Raw genomic sequence first — 14,974 nt, 5'->3', positions numbered from 1 at the left:
TTCTAAATAAATAAATACAATTAAACAAAAGTTAAACTATTGTGTTGTGTTTTTCACTTGTAAGCTGCATATTCACCGCATGAAATGTGTGTTAGCATTGTCAAACCACACATTAGTGTGAGTAGATAAAAAATATACAACGGGAGAGCACTTCATATGTTTCCTCATATGCCTTGTTATAAGTATCTTTCTTCACTATCGAAATATATCGTATGTTTATATTTGATTTAAACGCAGTTTTCCTTCGACACATTTAAATCACACGTCAATAGCGCCGTCATGCGAAAATGGGTCTTATGAGTTTCGGCAAGCGTTTTTTAAACCCAACATGTGCTTTTGCGCAGTCAGGCCATAGGCGATTCTGTTCGCTTTAAAATCACTCAATATGTTATGTTTCTCCTTACCAGAAGGAGAGATAGCTGAGTGGGCTATTTATATGATGGGCGCATATGGAATAAGACCCATTTTCGCATGACGAGGGTCGTTACAAATCTCATTGCGAATTGAAAATGCCACATTTAAGAACAATGCTTTTTGATACAAAATTGAATTCAAAATAGCAAACTTGTGAATAATGGCAGCCTATCCACACATTAAGGAATGATTTCCAGACGTGCTGACCAAGTACGGCAAACATTGTGGTATGATAATTAAACGATTTTCTCTTATCGAGACACTATACTATTTCGCTAATGATTGTTTTCTCATCTTGGAGGCAAAAGTGAAATTCTGCGAGATGGATTGTAACGCGTAATTGTAACAGGGCCACAATTTGTGTCGTTTGAGCATACAGAGAGTAGTCCGGAATTCCTTACACTGAACAGCGCTACATCCTTTGAATTGAGCACATACGCAGTGGTGTAGCAAACATTCAGAGGTTGTATCTCGAATCAGCTTATTAAATATTCGAAAATATTCATGCGTGTCTGTTGGCGTTATGTCAAAGTCACTAAGATGAAAACTGAGTAAAACAGCTACGCCTAAAAGCGCATTAGTGCTCTATACCTATGTTTATGTCAGCGTTGTTGACACCGTGTGAACTGCTCGGGTAACAAGTAAAGCATAAACAGCTATGTTTATATACTTTTATTCCTCCATATACAAGATACGAAGATTATTGTATATTTTGAATTTGTATATGGTGTCAAAAATTAAAAGTTTTGTACAAGGAACTTTCATTATGAATATATATTCTTGGCGAGATAGTCATTTGATATTAGAAAAAATATTCCTTTAATATGATGGTGACTGCAAATTTTCTTTATATTAACTTCTCATTACCATTTTCATCATACTTTCTATGCTTTCAGAACTTCCAAAAAGCATGTTGTTTTTTATGTTGTCTTAGTTATTTCTATGAAATAATAAGGATGATAAAAAGTGCACACAAAACTCGACCCGTGCGCTATGACACACACTTTATAAAATTGAATGGCGTGTGTTCATTTCAAACTTGCGATTGGTTTTGAAAAATGAATTGCGTGTTAAATTATGCAATAGCGAACATCTTGAGTGCCTTCAGCGCTTTGATTATGGAATAAAATGGATGCATGGTTTACATCAATCTCCACGCAGAGTTGTCGTTCCTTGCTCTCACATACAACTCTGCGAAAGGCTCAGCCCTCCATTTTGTCTATATAATAGATGAAACCGAAAAAACGCATTCAACGTATATTTGATTGGATATTTACGATCGCATGCATTAAATTAAGAAATATGACTTTTAAATGTACGATAAATCGTGCAAAAACTTGCGAGTTTTAATGCAACTCTTTGGAACTAATTTATTGCCCATTTACGCAGATGGAATCATTCCACGCACTTCACAAATGTAAACAATTGAACATATTTTTTTGATTGACGTTAGGAATTGCTTCGACGTGTGTATGTATGTTGGTTTCTTAACATAAAAAAACCATATCAATTTTATAATGATGAATTAAGACTGATATAAGATATCATGGTATGCGATGGTTTTCTTTAATGCAGTGAATGCAATGTAACCGTCATGCAAGAGATTGTTTAGTATTCTGTAACCTCAATGATGAACGCTTGGAATGATTGTGACATAAATGAGACGCTTTCATAACAATAGTCCGTTCTGAGCCCAACACAGTGGTGAATGTAATGTAACCGTCGTGCAAGAGATTGGATTTACATGGATTAAATACTCCTACAGATTCTAAGTTAGTAATGAACGTTTTAGAAGCAGCAAAAAGAATTTTATCTTGTCGAGTAGTTAAAAAAAGAGCCTATTACGGTTGATATATTTATATCGATGTACAATCGTTTGTATAAGGAAAAAGATGTTATGTCTCAAAGAATTAGTGATGCCAGTTTATTAGGTTATGCGGGGTAAATGCGCAGTTCTGAATTGTTACAATTAAAAGTGTGCGATATTATGTTGGTAATAACTATATGAAAGTATTCATTGAATGCAGTAAAACAGCAAGTATAGAGATGGTTCTTGGATAGTGATTGCTAAATCCGGAACTATTTCATGTCCATATGTGAATTTGCAAAAGTATATTGATTGGACAGGTTTAAATGGTGATGATTTTCTGTTTTGTAATTTATCTAAGACAAAGACTGGACATATACCAAGAAAGAAAAACAAATCGATGTCATACACAAGCTTGCGTGAGCAGTTAAAAGAAGCGTTTAAACCGAATGTTGAAGACATTTATAGTTTTTGTTTACATTCGCTGAGGTCAGCAGGAGCTACTAGTGCTGCTAATCAGGTAGTAAGGGACAGACTCTTTAAGAGACATGGTCGGTGGTCTAGTGACAGTGCAAAAGACGGTTACGTGAAAGATGATATTGAAGCTAGATTATTAGTTTCTAAATCACTTGGACTGTGAGATTCAAACTTAGTGTTATTGAATTCTTGTCATTCATATATCATATTGCCCGAACTTTTATTTCATCCGGTAGTATGCAAGCTTATCCAATATAAAAGCTTGTTATCTCATATGTGTTGTTTTCATTTGAGAAAAGACGTTGGGAGAGAAGACGTTGGGGTGAGAGGGAAATATAATTTTCCTAGTTTAAACAAAGTGAATTAGAGGAAAATTTATTTCCCTCGAATAAGAAAAATCGCCGCTAGAGGGCGTTGTATAAAGGAATATGCGGGTTGAATGCACGAGTAATTGTCATTCAACTTGGCGATACTGACCGGTAATACACATTAATTTTCCAAAAAAATTAGGTAAAAGGCTATGAATTACAAATGTTCTCATGAATATATATATATATATGATTACCATGTTGCACATTTGTAAAGAACATCTAATGTATAATAATGATGTCTTTTTGTATGTTGCATAAACGCATTACGAATTGCAGTATGTCATCCGGTAGTATGCAGGCTTATCCAATATAAAAGCTGTATTTCTCATATGTGTTGTTTTCATTTGAGAGAAGACGTTCGGGTTAGAGGGAATAGCTCTTATAAAACTACCGTTCACATATGGAATATTTAGAAACAATATGATAAGTATATATAAACTTCTGCTTGAAATACAATAGTTTTTACTATTTCATCTTCTTAATTAAATGCTTATTTTATGGATGGCTTCGAGAAAACATACCTGCCGTAATAACATAGATGGTAAGTTACATGGTAGGTAAGTGTACATAATACATTCGATCAATTTAGATATTATCTCTGTCTATTCTCATGTATTCAATCGCATTTCCTGCATTCTAAAAAAACTACGTTTAGAACACCTAAACTTTGAAATTGTTACTTGTTGAATCAAAAGTGGCAGTTAAGTCATTTACATTATTTATATACATGCATTGAACTTTTGTATGGGCCTTTGCTAATAAATGTGAGGTTGTGTGTATAATAAAATAACCTCACTATTGGCTGGGCCTATGAGTTTTGCATTATCTTTTTCTGATGATGTTTTAACAACGAATTGTAATGTCGGATTTTTGCATTTTATGCACATTTTGGAATTGTTCATATGGAACGTTCTTCGTAAAGGATGTCAAATATAGTTTATCACAAACAGGGTGTCCTTTCATGCTTAGTACATGTAATTAGTTTTTTATAGTTATTAGTTAGCGTATAAATAATCTATAAAGTATGTGCATATCATCGGGCGATGACCATGTACGTCAAAATAAAAATTCCTCAAATCGCAAAAAGAAACAGAACATTTTGTTTTATACATACATGCTTTCCCAATTCATTGTACTGTTATGTACTTTTTTATATTGTAAATAAACTATTGAGTTGCAATAGTTTAATGCAGTTTGATAATTATCGTAGTTTATTACTTAATACATTTCACCATGCGTCAAATTATTTGTCTCGTTCTTCTTACGGACAGCGTCAAATTATTCGCCAACAACAATTGGGACAAGTTTAAACATTTTGTATAATACAAAACTGCATCAAAAAAAATATTCAAAAAGTAAAAATTGTCATTTTAAAAACTTATGTCGAATATACGTTCTTTTACAATGAGGATATAATACAATAAATTCATCCTGACCACATGAATATTCAACTAAAATTCGTACCCGATTCTAAATTTAGATGATACATATCGTGATTTATTGATAGGGGGGTACAGCTGTAAATATTCATGGAAAGAACGGCCGATATATTTTCAAACTATTTTTTCCTCTATCCTGAAAGAAAATAATGCGATTGTTAGCACAAAATTATCTATTTTGTTACCTGCTTCTCAAAAAAAATATTTGATGATAAAATGCAACACTACTATTATTAATAAAAAGTATTGCCTGCATGTTTCATATGTCAATCTTTTCACATTCGTAAATAGCAGGTATGTAGTAGAAGAAGTTATAAATTTAAAAAAAAATCAGTTGGAATCAAAGGATAGTCGCATTATCCTCATCAATCAATGTATGTGTCGAACAACGAGAAATACAAAGAGGCAGGAACGACCGATAAAATACATTTACTTAAGGAAATAACACGCGAGTGAGTACATTAATGAATAATTCAATCATCTCTTAAAACTATAAAGATGAAAACAAAACATGTCTATTAAAATACAAATAAAACACAGGTTACATCTTATTTTAATAAACTTTCCTTGATTGTCCGCGCACTGTTTATTTTCTGATGTAACTGACATCTGTTCACGATATTATTTATCATAACGTTCGTTGATTAAGAATGCAAAATCACTTCTTTGTTTGTATGTTCCCTTGTGTTCCAGTATTACCTGAATCCAACCCGATAACTACCGCGTTGAACTATCGGGATCATCAAGATACATTACTGGAAATTAATTTAGACAAAATGTCAACATATATACAAAGGCGGGATGGGGCAGACACAATTGGATGTAAATCTTTTGTTTAACAGACCATCACATATGTTAGGCGTTAGGCGAGGTAGTGTTATACAAAATACAATTAACTACGGTGATCCAATAAATGCATTTGCAGATGTTTCATGTTTGGATTCAGCGTACAGTGATGTTTAAACCATGTATGCACACAGCTTCTTTTCCCGCCTTTTGTTTACACGAAGAAATCCATTCGGGCGGTCTTTAAATATATATTGTTATCATTTAAAACTTAAATTTTTAGATAATTTTTCATTATTGTCATCATTCATTTCAATCCTATATACATTCGTGTCTTTATAAAAATATCAAACTTTCACTCTCAGAAGTTGAGTTTTTTAAATTAAAACATTGAATTACATTTATTGGGTATTTAAAAACATATTACATACTGTATATACTATTCTACCATAGTCGCTCACGCATGTACATGAGAATGAGAAGGGAGCTTACCGTGGTTATCACCACGATATATCAACGGTTGTTTAAAGTGACGTCACTTTGATTATCCGCGCACTGTTTATTAATGAAGACGACGTCATGTGATTTTCATTGTTGTGGTGACGTCACGTTTTCGCTGAAAAGCCTAGGACGTTCGGTTAATATAATTCTCATTTTTAATATTTTAATCGCGGATAAACTATTAATGAAATCGTGTTAGAATCAAAATAATCGACGTGTAAGCGTTTGTTATTTCAGTAATAACCAACGGTTCGTCGTTCCGATGCTTGTTACCAAGCCACTCGGGCTACGCCCTCGGGGTTTAATTCCTACGCATCGGAACTCCAAACCATTTGTTATTACCGCAATAAACAACGCTTAAACGTCGATTATTTCTTAATTATACCACAGTCGCACACGCATGCACATTAGAATGAGAAGGGAGCTTTCCGTGGGTTATTAACCCGATATACCAACGGTTATAAGTATGACGTCAGTAAGATTGTCCATGCACTTTTTATGAATGAAGGCTACCTTATTTAATTTTCATTGTTGTGGTGACGTCACGTGAATTGACGGATAACCGTTGGTTATTGCGGTTATAACCAACGGTATGGAGCTCCGATGCGTTTAAATTTAACAACGAGGGTGTAGCCCGAGTGGTTTGATAACAAGCATCGAATGACATATATTGCAACAATAATTTTTTTGCAAAGTTTATTAAAATTCTTCATTAAATAGCTATTGGTTTATAGCTTAAATATAAATAGAGATATGTCATAAATTGCAACATGTAAAAGTAACAAAGGATTTAAATCAATTCATGTATGAAATTTCATACATACTTCAGTGTCAATATATTCGATTGTTTAAAATATCGCTATCATCTCATTAAAGCTACACCAGACAACATTTACATAATTATAAAACCACAAACCTAACATGTAGTGCTTCTTTTTTTTATAAATAATTCAGTTAAAACATCTCTGAAAAAAACATGTGTTTGCAGAGATATACATGGCTGCTGATATGATTGTTTTGCTTCACTTTACACTGACACTGGATCGTTTTGTGACAGTAACATTTTTTACCAGGTTTGCCAAAATGAATTGTAACAACAGCAATACTCATCTAAATTTCGGATACATCTTAGTAATATAAGTTATGTTAATTTATGTTTCAACGCTATATATCTTCTAGGTTATACATACACTTGTATTGTGTTTAGTTATCTCGGTCATTCTATGTGTATATTTTTTACTAGTTATTCGCTTTTGAAGCATGTTTAAATTATATATGTTTAAATATTTAAATTATTAAGCTCCACTATAGATGAACCCAATAAAACATACTTACGCTGTGATACAAATGGTTCTTATATACCACAATTTGGCTATATAGTCCACGCTATACACACGAAATTGTTACGGCAACGATTGAGCACACTTCACAATACATGTTTTTAAACGAATCAGTTGGCGCATTTTAAATGTTGACTTTTTACTATTAAATTGCGATGAGTAACAGTTTTGATAAAAAAGGTTTTAAAAGAATTTGTACTTGTAGATTATATAAATATTGCAACACGCTTCCAACCCATTACTGCCGGTTCGCATGCCCAAATAAAGTTAAACGCAATAAGCACAGTATTACTCAACACACTACAACACGAAGTTTTCATACAGTTCTCAAAACAAATAATAATTATTGATTTATACAGCACACATTAAACTCAACACATTCAATAACTATATCGAGAGAGAAATTGTGGGTCTATTCACTACTTTTATGTCAAAACGAAATGTTGTTTGCAATTAATCGATTGGTAAGCCGTTTCCAGAAAGCGCATATTTGTTCAGCGATGTTACACGCGAGTCATTGGAAATTTAGTAGGCGAATTAATCATTCATGTATGTACGGTGGCATAGAGGTGACATTCAGTCCTCGTTTTAAAATTGAACTCCTCTTTTTTTCTTTTACGTTCCCACGACTTACAAACTCGCGGGAACGACTAATTGTTTAATGTACCCCGTTTTATTTACTGCCGCTCTTTGTTGTGCAATTTTAAAAATAGGAGTGATTGAAAAAAAGAGGAGTGCATGCCACCTCTCTTCCACTGTAATTATGTTTCATTGAATGAGAAATTTGCCCATTGATTTTTTTAAATGCACCATGTTAACGTTAACGAAGAAAACATCTTATTTAAATCATGCGTGTGTTATCTAGAGAAATTATATTAAAAGATTCCTTACACTTGAATGTATAGCTGATACTTGTTTGTGGATACTCATAAAGATATGTTATTATTATTGTGGAAACTAGTGTATGGCATTATATACAGTAAACAAAAACACATGTAAATTGTTGAACATATATAAAGCTTTAACTGGAAACAAAAAATCACAACCTTTAAGTTGAATATCGCTTGATTACTTTTACTTCTAATATTACTAATACTACAAATCCGACTGAAAACACTTTTTATTCATCTTCGTCTCCGTATTATATTACTATTACTTGTATTACTAACATTGTTTTACGTATCGAAAGCGAAAACACATGTTTTTCTGGAAGGTTTTGCCAAACGTATAGGAATAAATAGGGAAGCTAATTGTTTAATCTTATTCAACGGGTAAATGTAACTTATAAACAGCTGTTGCTTGCCGGCTAGTGCATGTTTTTACCAAAGGTTTTTCCATCACAATAGAAATAAACAAGAGCACCGCCTTGCGGGTGCAGACCGCTCATCTATTTTCTTTTTAAAGGTGAAGGGACTCTCATTTTCAATCACAAAGAAGGGAAGGGTGGAGTGAAGAGGGGTGTATAGTGTGGGGGCGTGGACATTTATTACATTATCTTCCAAAAATGCGGAAAAAAAATGCAAACAAAAAAAATTGCGGGGGGGGGGCTGGGGGGGTATAGTGTGAGGGTGTGGTGGTCATTTGTGAGATGATCTTAAAAAAAAAGAAAAAAAAATTATGGGGGGGGGGAGGGAATTCGGGGGGGGGCGTAGGGGGGGTATTCTTGGGTGCGATGGTTGGATGGTATATTTAAAATGAAATAATACAAATAAATATTTGTGTTTTTTAACCGTTAAAAAAAAAATGGGGGGGTAGGGGGGGGGGGGGGGTAAAGTATAGTGTGAGGGTGTGGTGGTCATTTGTGAGATGATCTTAAAAAAAAAAATTAGGGGGGGGCGGGGAATTCGGGAGGGGGGAGGGGGGGTATTTTTGGGTGCGATGGTTGGACGGTATTTCAAACATAAAATAATAAAAATAAATATTTGTGTTTTTTTTTACCGTTTCAAAAAAAAAAATTGGGGGGGGGGGTGGGGTGGGGGGGTATAGTTTAGAATAAAGTGGACCTAAACACAAAATTTAAACAAATTTTCAATTTTCTAAGTATAAAAATGGCACATAATTCTGTCAAAATGCCAGTCAGAGTTACATTACTTTGCCTGCACAGTCCCCTTATGATAGTTAGTAAGTGTTGCAAGTATGAAAGCAATAGCTTTGATACTTACGGAATAAAATGGACCTAAACACAAAACTTAACCAAAATTTTCAATTTTCTAAGTATAAAAAGGGCACATAATTCTGTCAAAATGCACGCCAGAGTTATCTAACTTTGCCTGCCCAGTCCCCTCATGATAGTAAGTAAGTGTACCAAGTTTGAATGCAATAGCATTGATACTTTCTGAGAAAAGTGGACCTAAACGCAAAACTTAAAAAAAAAAATTGGGGGGGGGTGGGGTGGGGGTATAGTATAGTGTGAGGGTGTGGTGGTCATTTGTGAGATGATCTTAAAAAAAAATAGGGGGGGGATTCGGGTGGGGGGATTCGAGGGGGGGGGGGTATAGTATAGTGTGAGGGTGTGGTGGTCATTTGTGAGATGATCTTTAAAAAAAAAGGTCAAAGGTCATGGTAAAATTCAACTTGCCAGGTACAGTAACCTCATGTTAGCATGAAAGTATTTGAAGTTTGAAAGCAATAGCCTTGATACTTTAGAAGTAAAGTGGATTGAAACACAAAATTTAACCATATATTTAAAGTTACTAAGTCAAAAAAGGGCAATAATTCTGTAAAAATGACAACCAGAGTTATTCAACTTGTCCTTTTACTGTACCCTTATGATAGTTTGCGAGTGTTCCAAGTATGAAAGCAATATCTATGATACTTTAGGGGTAAAGTGGACCAAAACACACAACTCAACCAAATTTTCAATTTTCTAAGTATAAAGGGCCCATAAATCCGTCCAAATGCCAGTCAGAGTTACATAACTTTGCCTGCACAGTCCCCTTATGATAGTTAATAAGTGTAGCAAGTATGAAAGCAATAGCTTTGATACTGTAGGAATAAAGTGGACCTAAGCACAAAACTTAAACAAATTTTTAATTTTCTAAGTATAAAAAGGGCACATAATACTGCCAAAATGCCAGTCAGAGTTACATTACTTTGCCTGCACAGTCCCCTTATGATAGTTAGTAAGTGTTGCAAGTATGAAAGCAATAGCTTTGATACTTACGGAATAAAATGGACCTAAACACAAAACTTAACCAAAATTTTCAATTTTCTAAGTATAAAAAGGGCACATAATTCTGTCAAAATGCACGCCAGAGTTATATCACTTTGCCTGCCCAGTCCCCTCATGATAGTAAGTAAGTGTACCAAGTTTGAATGCAATAGCATTGATACTTTCTGAGAAAAGTGGACCTAAACGCAAAACTTAACCAAAATTTTCAATTTTCTAAGTATAAAAAGGGCACATAATTCTGTCAAAATGCACGCCAGAGTTATCTAACTTTGCCTGCCCAGTCCTCTCATGATAGTAAGTAAGTGTACCAAGTTTGAATGCAATAGCATTGATACTTTCTGAGAAAAGTGGACCTAAACGCAAAACTTAACCGGACGCCAACGCCGACGCCGACGCCGACGCCAAGGTGATGACAATAGCTCATATTTTTTTTTCAAAAAATAGATGAGCTAAACATGTTGTGCAACTTTTGAAAAAGACTTAAATGTTTTTTAATTATTCATCTTTATTCCAGTCACCAATTTGTCATATTTGTCGAAATTGCTAGAGGAATCGGCATTTCATAGACAGAACATAATTGTAAAAAATGTACAAAACTATTACTCACCAAGAACAGATCTGCCTATAGTCGCGCGAGTCTGATCTTCTCAGGTTGGTTTACAATTTAACTCCAGTTATCTTGGCTAAAATAATATAAAACAACACACAGGATATTATTTATTATAACGTTCGTTGATTACAATTGCATAATCACTTCCTAGTTTGTGTGTTTACTTGTGTTCCAGTATTACCTGAATACCATCCGATAACTACGCATGCGCATAAGTTTTAGGCTTGATAAAATTTTAAACTACATGTGCTTTCACTACCGAGCTGTCCAAAATAATGTTTTATAATTTGTTATCATTATTTAATATACCTTTTGGGTTAAAAACAACACACACTTAGTAGTTTACAATGTGCACACACACCCAGCACTAGCATAACTGTATGTTAATTCAACACAAACAAAGCCCGTCACCTTACCGTAGTTTTAATCACAGTGTGAAACCGTCTATAAATACAATACAATGTCTCATTTTACCTAACACACATTGTTAACTACGTAAACTGGGTCACGCATGTGCAATACTGCATAATAAAACAAGGTAATAGCTTACAGCTTATGGGCAGGTAAATCGTCGATGTACTTAATGGTTGAACGGCATTTATTATCATGATTGTGTCTTTTAACCGTATATAGTGAACAAAGAATACATAATAAAAGGTAAACCGCTCACGTTGAGACAAACTTAAAAATAAAAATGCTTAATGTTTTGTTTTTTATTTCAACGTAAGTATTCCAAATGTGAGAATGTTTTTTTTCCATTCGCATACAAACAAGTTTGCAACATGACATCCGTATAGAACAGTAATACGTTCCCTAAATACAGTAACATGGGTATATTAAGTAAATAAGAACATCTGTAAAAGTAAAGCCCAAATGAGGTTTAAGTGTCTATGAAAATTGTACCCAAACATTAGGTAAAATACACAATTCAAAAACATAGACACGCTTTCTCACTGTCTAGTTTGGCGTTATGATGTAATGACATGGCTTCATCTGCATTACATAATTATTAAAAGTAGAAAAAAGTAATGGTGATAATGAGTCATCGTGTCTTACTCCTTAACAAAAACAGGAAATATCCTTCATTACTTTATGTGTTGCCCAAGTGTATTATTCATTTCACATGTGTATACAAAGATTATGTGATTTTATGATATCAATCATTTTTCCTCTAACGCCTAGCTTCAACAAATATACCAGATCATATCCCTCATCAAATAATCGAAAGCTTTGGTGTAATCAACAAATATGACATACAATAGTGAATGTTCACTTAATAAATAATTAATGAACCATGTCATACAAAAATGTTATCAACAGTTCCCATATTTTTCCTGAATCCTGTCCGTGCCTATATGCAGACATGATATTGCTCAGACCAATTGTTAAGCCTATTGTTAATGACCTTAATGAATAATTTCCCAAAAGTATTGAATAATGTTATCACTCTGTAATTAGTCACATCTTGTTTATCACCTTTTTGTAACGAAAGAATACAACCCTTACACCAACCTTCATGAAAATGTCCAAACTCAAAAACAAATAAAGTACAAACAACTTTTAAGTAACTTTTAATACTAATTACACATTTCATAATCTCATTTAGCAGATAATCACGGCCATCGTATATACCATTATGTATTTTCTAACAAGCATTAATAATGTCTTGATCAGTAAATGCTACATGTAACTCAATAAACAATATATTTAATTCTCCATTTAAGTATCGGTCCTGATAAGACAAAGCGACTTCACCAGCCTGATAAAATCTTAAGTCATTTATTGATTCAAAATAGTTTAAAAGAATTCCTACTACTAATATCTAACGTCTTTGCATATTTTTATTTTATAACATTTTCCAGTGTAAGTCTTGAATTTTCTAATGTCATTGTTTGATTTCTATCATAAGCATATTTCTTGTATTCTAATTGCACTTTTATAAAGACTCCTAGATTTTAGCATGCTTTATCTATTTTACCTTATTTTATTTGTGTTTTATTCTCAACATTATAATTGAAAGTATCATTTGAACATGTTTCGGTCAGCAATAAAATGTCATATGAACTGAATTATTATTTCATTTCCTTTACTGTCAAGTTTGTTATATTGTTTACTAAGAAGCCCTGGACAATTTAATAAACACACGTTGATCTCGTTGTTGGCCTTATCGCCGTCCTACTTACTTTTGTTTGTTGACATCTGATTGGTCACTTCAGCTTTGCGGTCTTTTGTCTAGATTCACGACCGTTAATCACGGGCGCAACCTTTTTTAGAGATGATTTAATATATTGAGCCAATGCAGCATCGGAAATGGCGCTAAGGCCCGGGTGTTTTAAAATTTCATGAATATTTGTTACATGGTGATTAGAGTTGATATGTTTTGAAGCATATATCGCATTTTTAATCGGGCAATATAGTGCTATTCAGCTAGGATTAATACATCCCAAAAATGTACAGAAACATACATTTAAAAACTTAAGAATCTTTATGAGTTGTGGCATGATGGGGTTTCTGTTCCTGTGTGACGAGCAAAGGCCATCCAAATAAATCACTAACGACATTAAACGATTGCATACAACATATATAACATGCTGCATGCACAAACATATCGGATTTTTGCCGACGTATAAGATAATTTTATTTATTTTTTCCAAAAGAGATGGAGCCAATTGTTGGCAATAACGATAAGAGGTGGCACCGATGCAGTATATATAAAACAACAGTCGTATCGCAATAAAATCATCACATGACGTACATTTTATAGATAATGATAGTTGTTATATTTACTTTTTTTCAACGTACATACGAAAGCCAAATTTACAGAACATCAACACATTCTATTATAAATAAGATGTATTTTTTAAATATATAAGTTACCACCTCGATTAAGATGTCATCAACATGAATAAAACATAGCGTACAATATATATCAAAAATGTAATACACAATAAAACCAATAACTAAATTCTTACATACAGTATTCACGAAATAAATATAAGATAATACTACTTTCGAAACGATGATTTGTGTCCTTTAATCCAAATTCTTTATTTTCTAAAACGCCAACGAATCTCAATTAAGCTCAAATATATTGTTTTTAACCAGGTTTTCCGAAGGAAAAAACTGGTTATTAGATTGGCGAATGCGGGCGGGCTGGCTGGCTGGCTGGCGGGCTGGCGGGCGGGCGGAACAAGCTTGTCCGGGCCATAACTATGTCGTTCATTGTCAGATTTTAAAATCATTTGGCACATTTGTTCACCATCATTGGACGGTGTGTCGCGCGAAATAATTACGTCGATATCTCCAAGGTCAAGGTCATACTTTGAGTTCAAAGGTCAAAAATGGCCATAAATGAGCTTGTCCTGGCCATAACTATGTCATTCATTGTGAGATTTAAAAATCATTTGGCACATTTGTTCACCATCATGGGACGGTGTGTCGCACGAAAGAATCACGTCAATATCTCCAATGTCAAGGTCGCCACGACTAAAAATAGATTTTTTTAAAAACAAACTTACAAAGGGGGTTAATTTTGTTTGTTCATTTCAAAAGTTCAGTTTGAGTTTTCTCCTTTTATCAGATTTTTTTTCACAATGAAAACCTGGTTTTGTGACAATTATGTCCCTTGTTCCTACTATCAACTCCGAACAATTAAGATAGCTCAGTATTGTTCCGTTAACTTGTATGTATAATACGTGTTTAATATTCTTATCTTACAACGACGAACGTTTAAATCCATCAAGACATTATTTGAAAACTACCTTTTTCTAATTAAAAACGCATGTGACTTAAATGTGCTGAAGTAGTAAACTTACAAAAATAAATGTTAGTCATGTAAACATAAAAGAAACCATAAGATAAAATATGCAACTTTAAAATAGCTATACATATGCATGGGCGCCACCTCCTGTTTTTAGCGTGCCGCCTTGGCAATGGCTCCGTCTATTTCAAACATGCAAACAGATCTATTAGGTCATTTAGTAATGCATCTCAAACACGAGAAGGCGCCCGTGATTAACGGCCGTGAGTTTCGAATATGCATCGGTTGCACGCTGTT

At 33.8% G+C, this 14,974-nt stretch overlaps 1 protein-coding gene across 1 annotated transcript in view; it reads right to left on the bottom strand.

Moving 5' to 3' along the window:
* The window catches only part of LOC127841692 (uncharacterized), a 164,622-nt gene extending 153,630 nt beyond the window's left edge, over positions 1-10,992 (bottom strand). The window contains exon 1 of the mRNA XM_052370754.1: positions 10,915-10,992. The gene's annotated coding sequence lies outside the window, so the exon portion shown is untranslated. The remainder of the gene's footprint in view (positions 1-10,914) is intronic.
* Between the last annotated feature and the right edge of the window lie 3,982 nt (positions 10,993-14,974).

This window comes from Dreissena polymorpha, chromosome 8 (assembly GCF_020536995.1).
Source record: "Dreissena polymorpha isolate Duluth1 chromosome 8, UMN_Dpol_1.0, whole genome shotgun sequence".
NCBI lineage: Eukaryota > Metazoa > Mollusca > Bivalvia > Myida > Dreissenidae > Dreissena > Dreissena polymorpha.
This window is presented reverse-complemented; position numbering and strand designations above follow the sequence as displayed.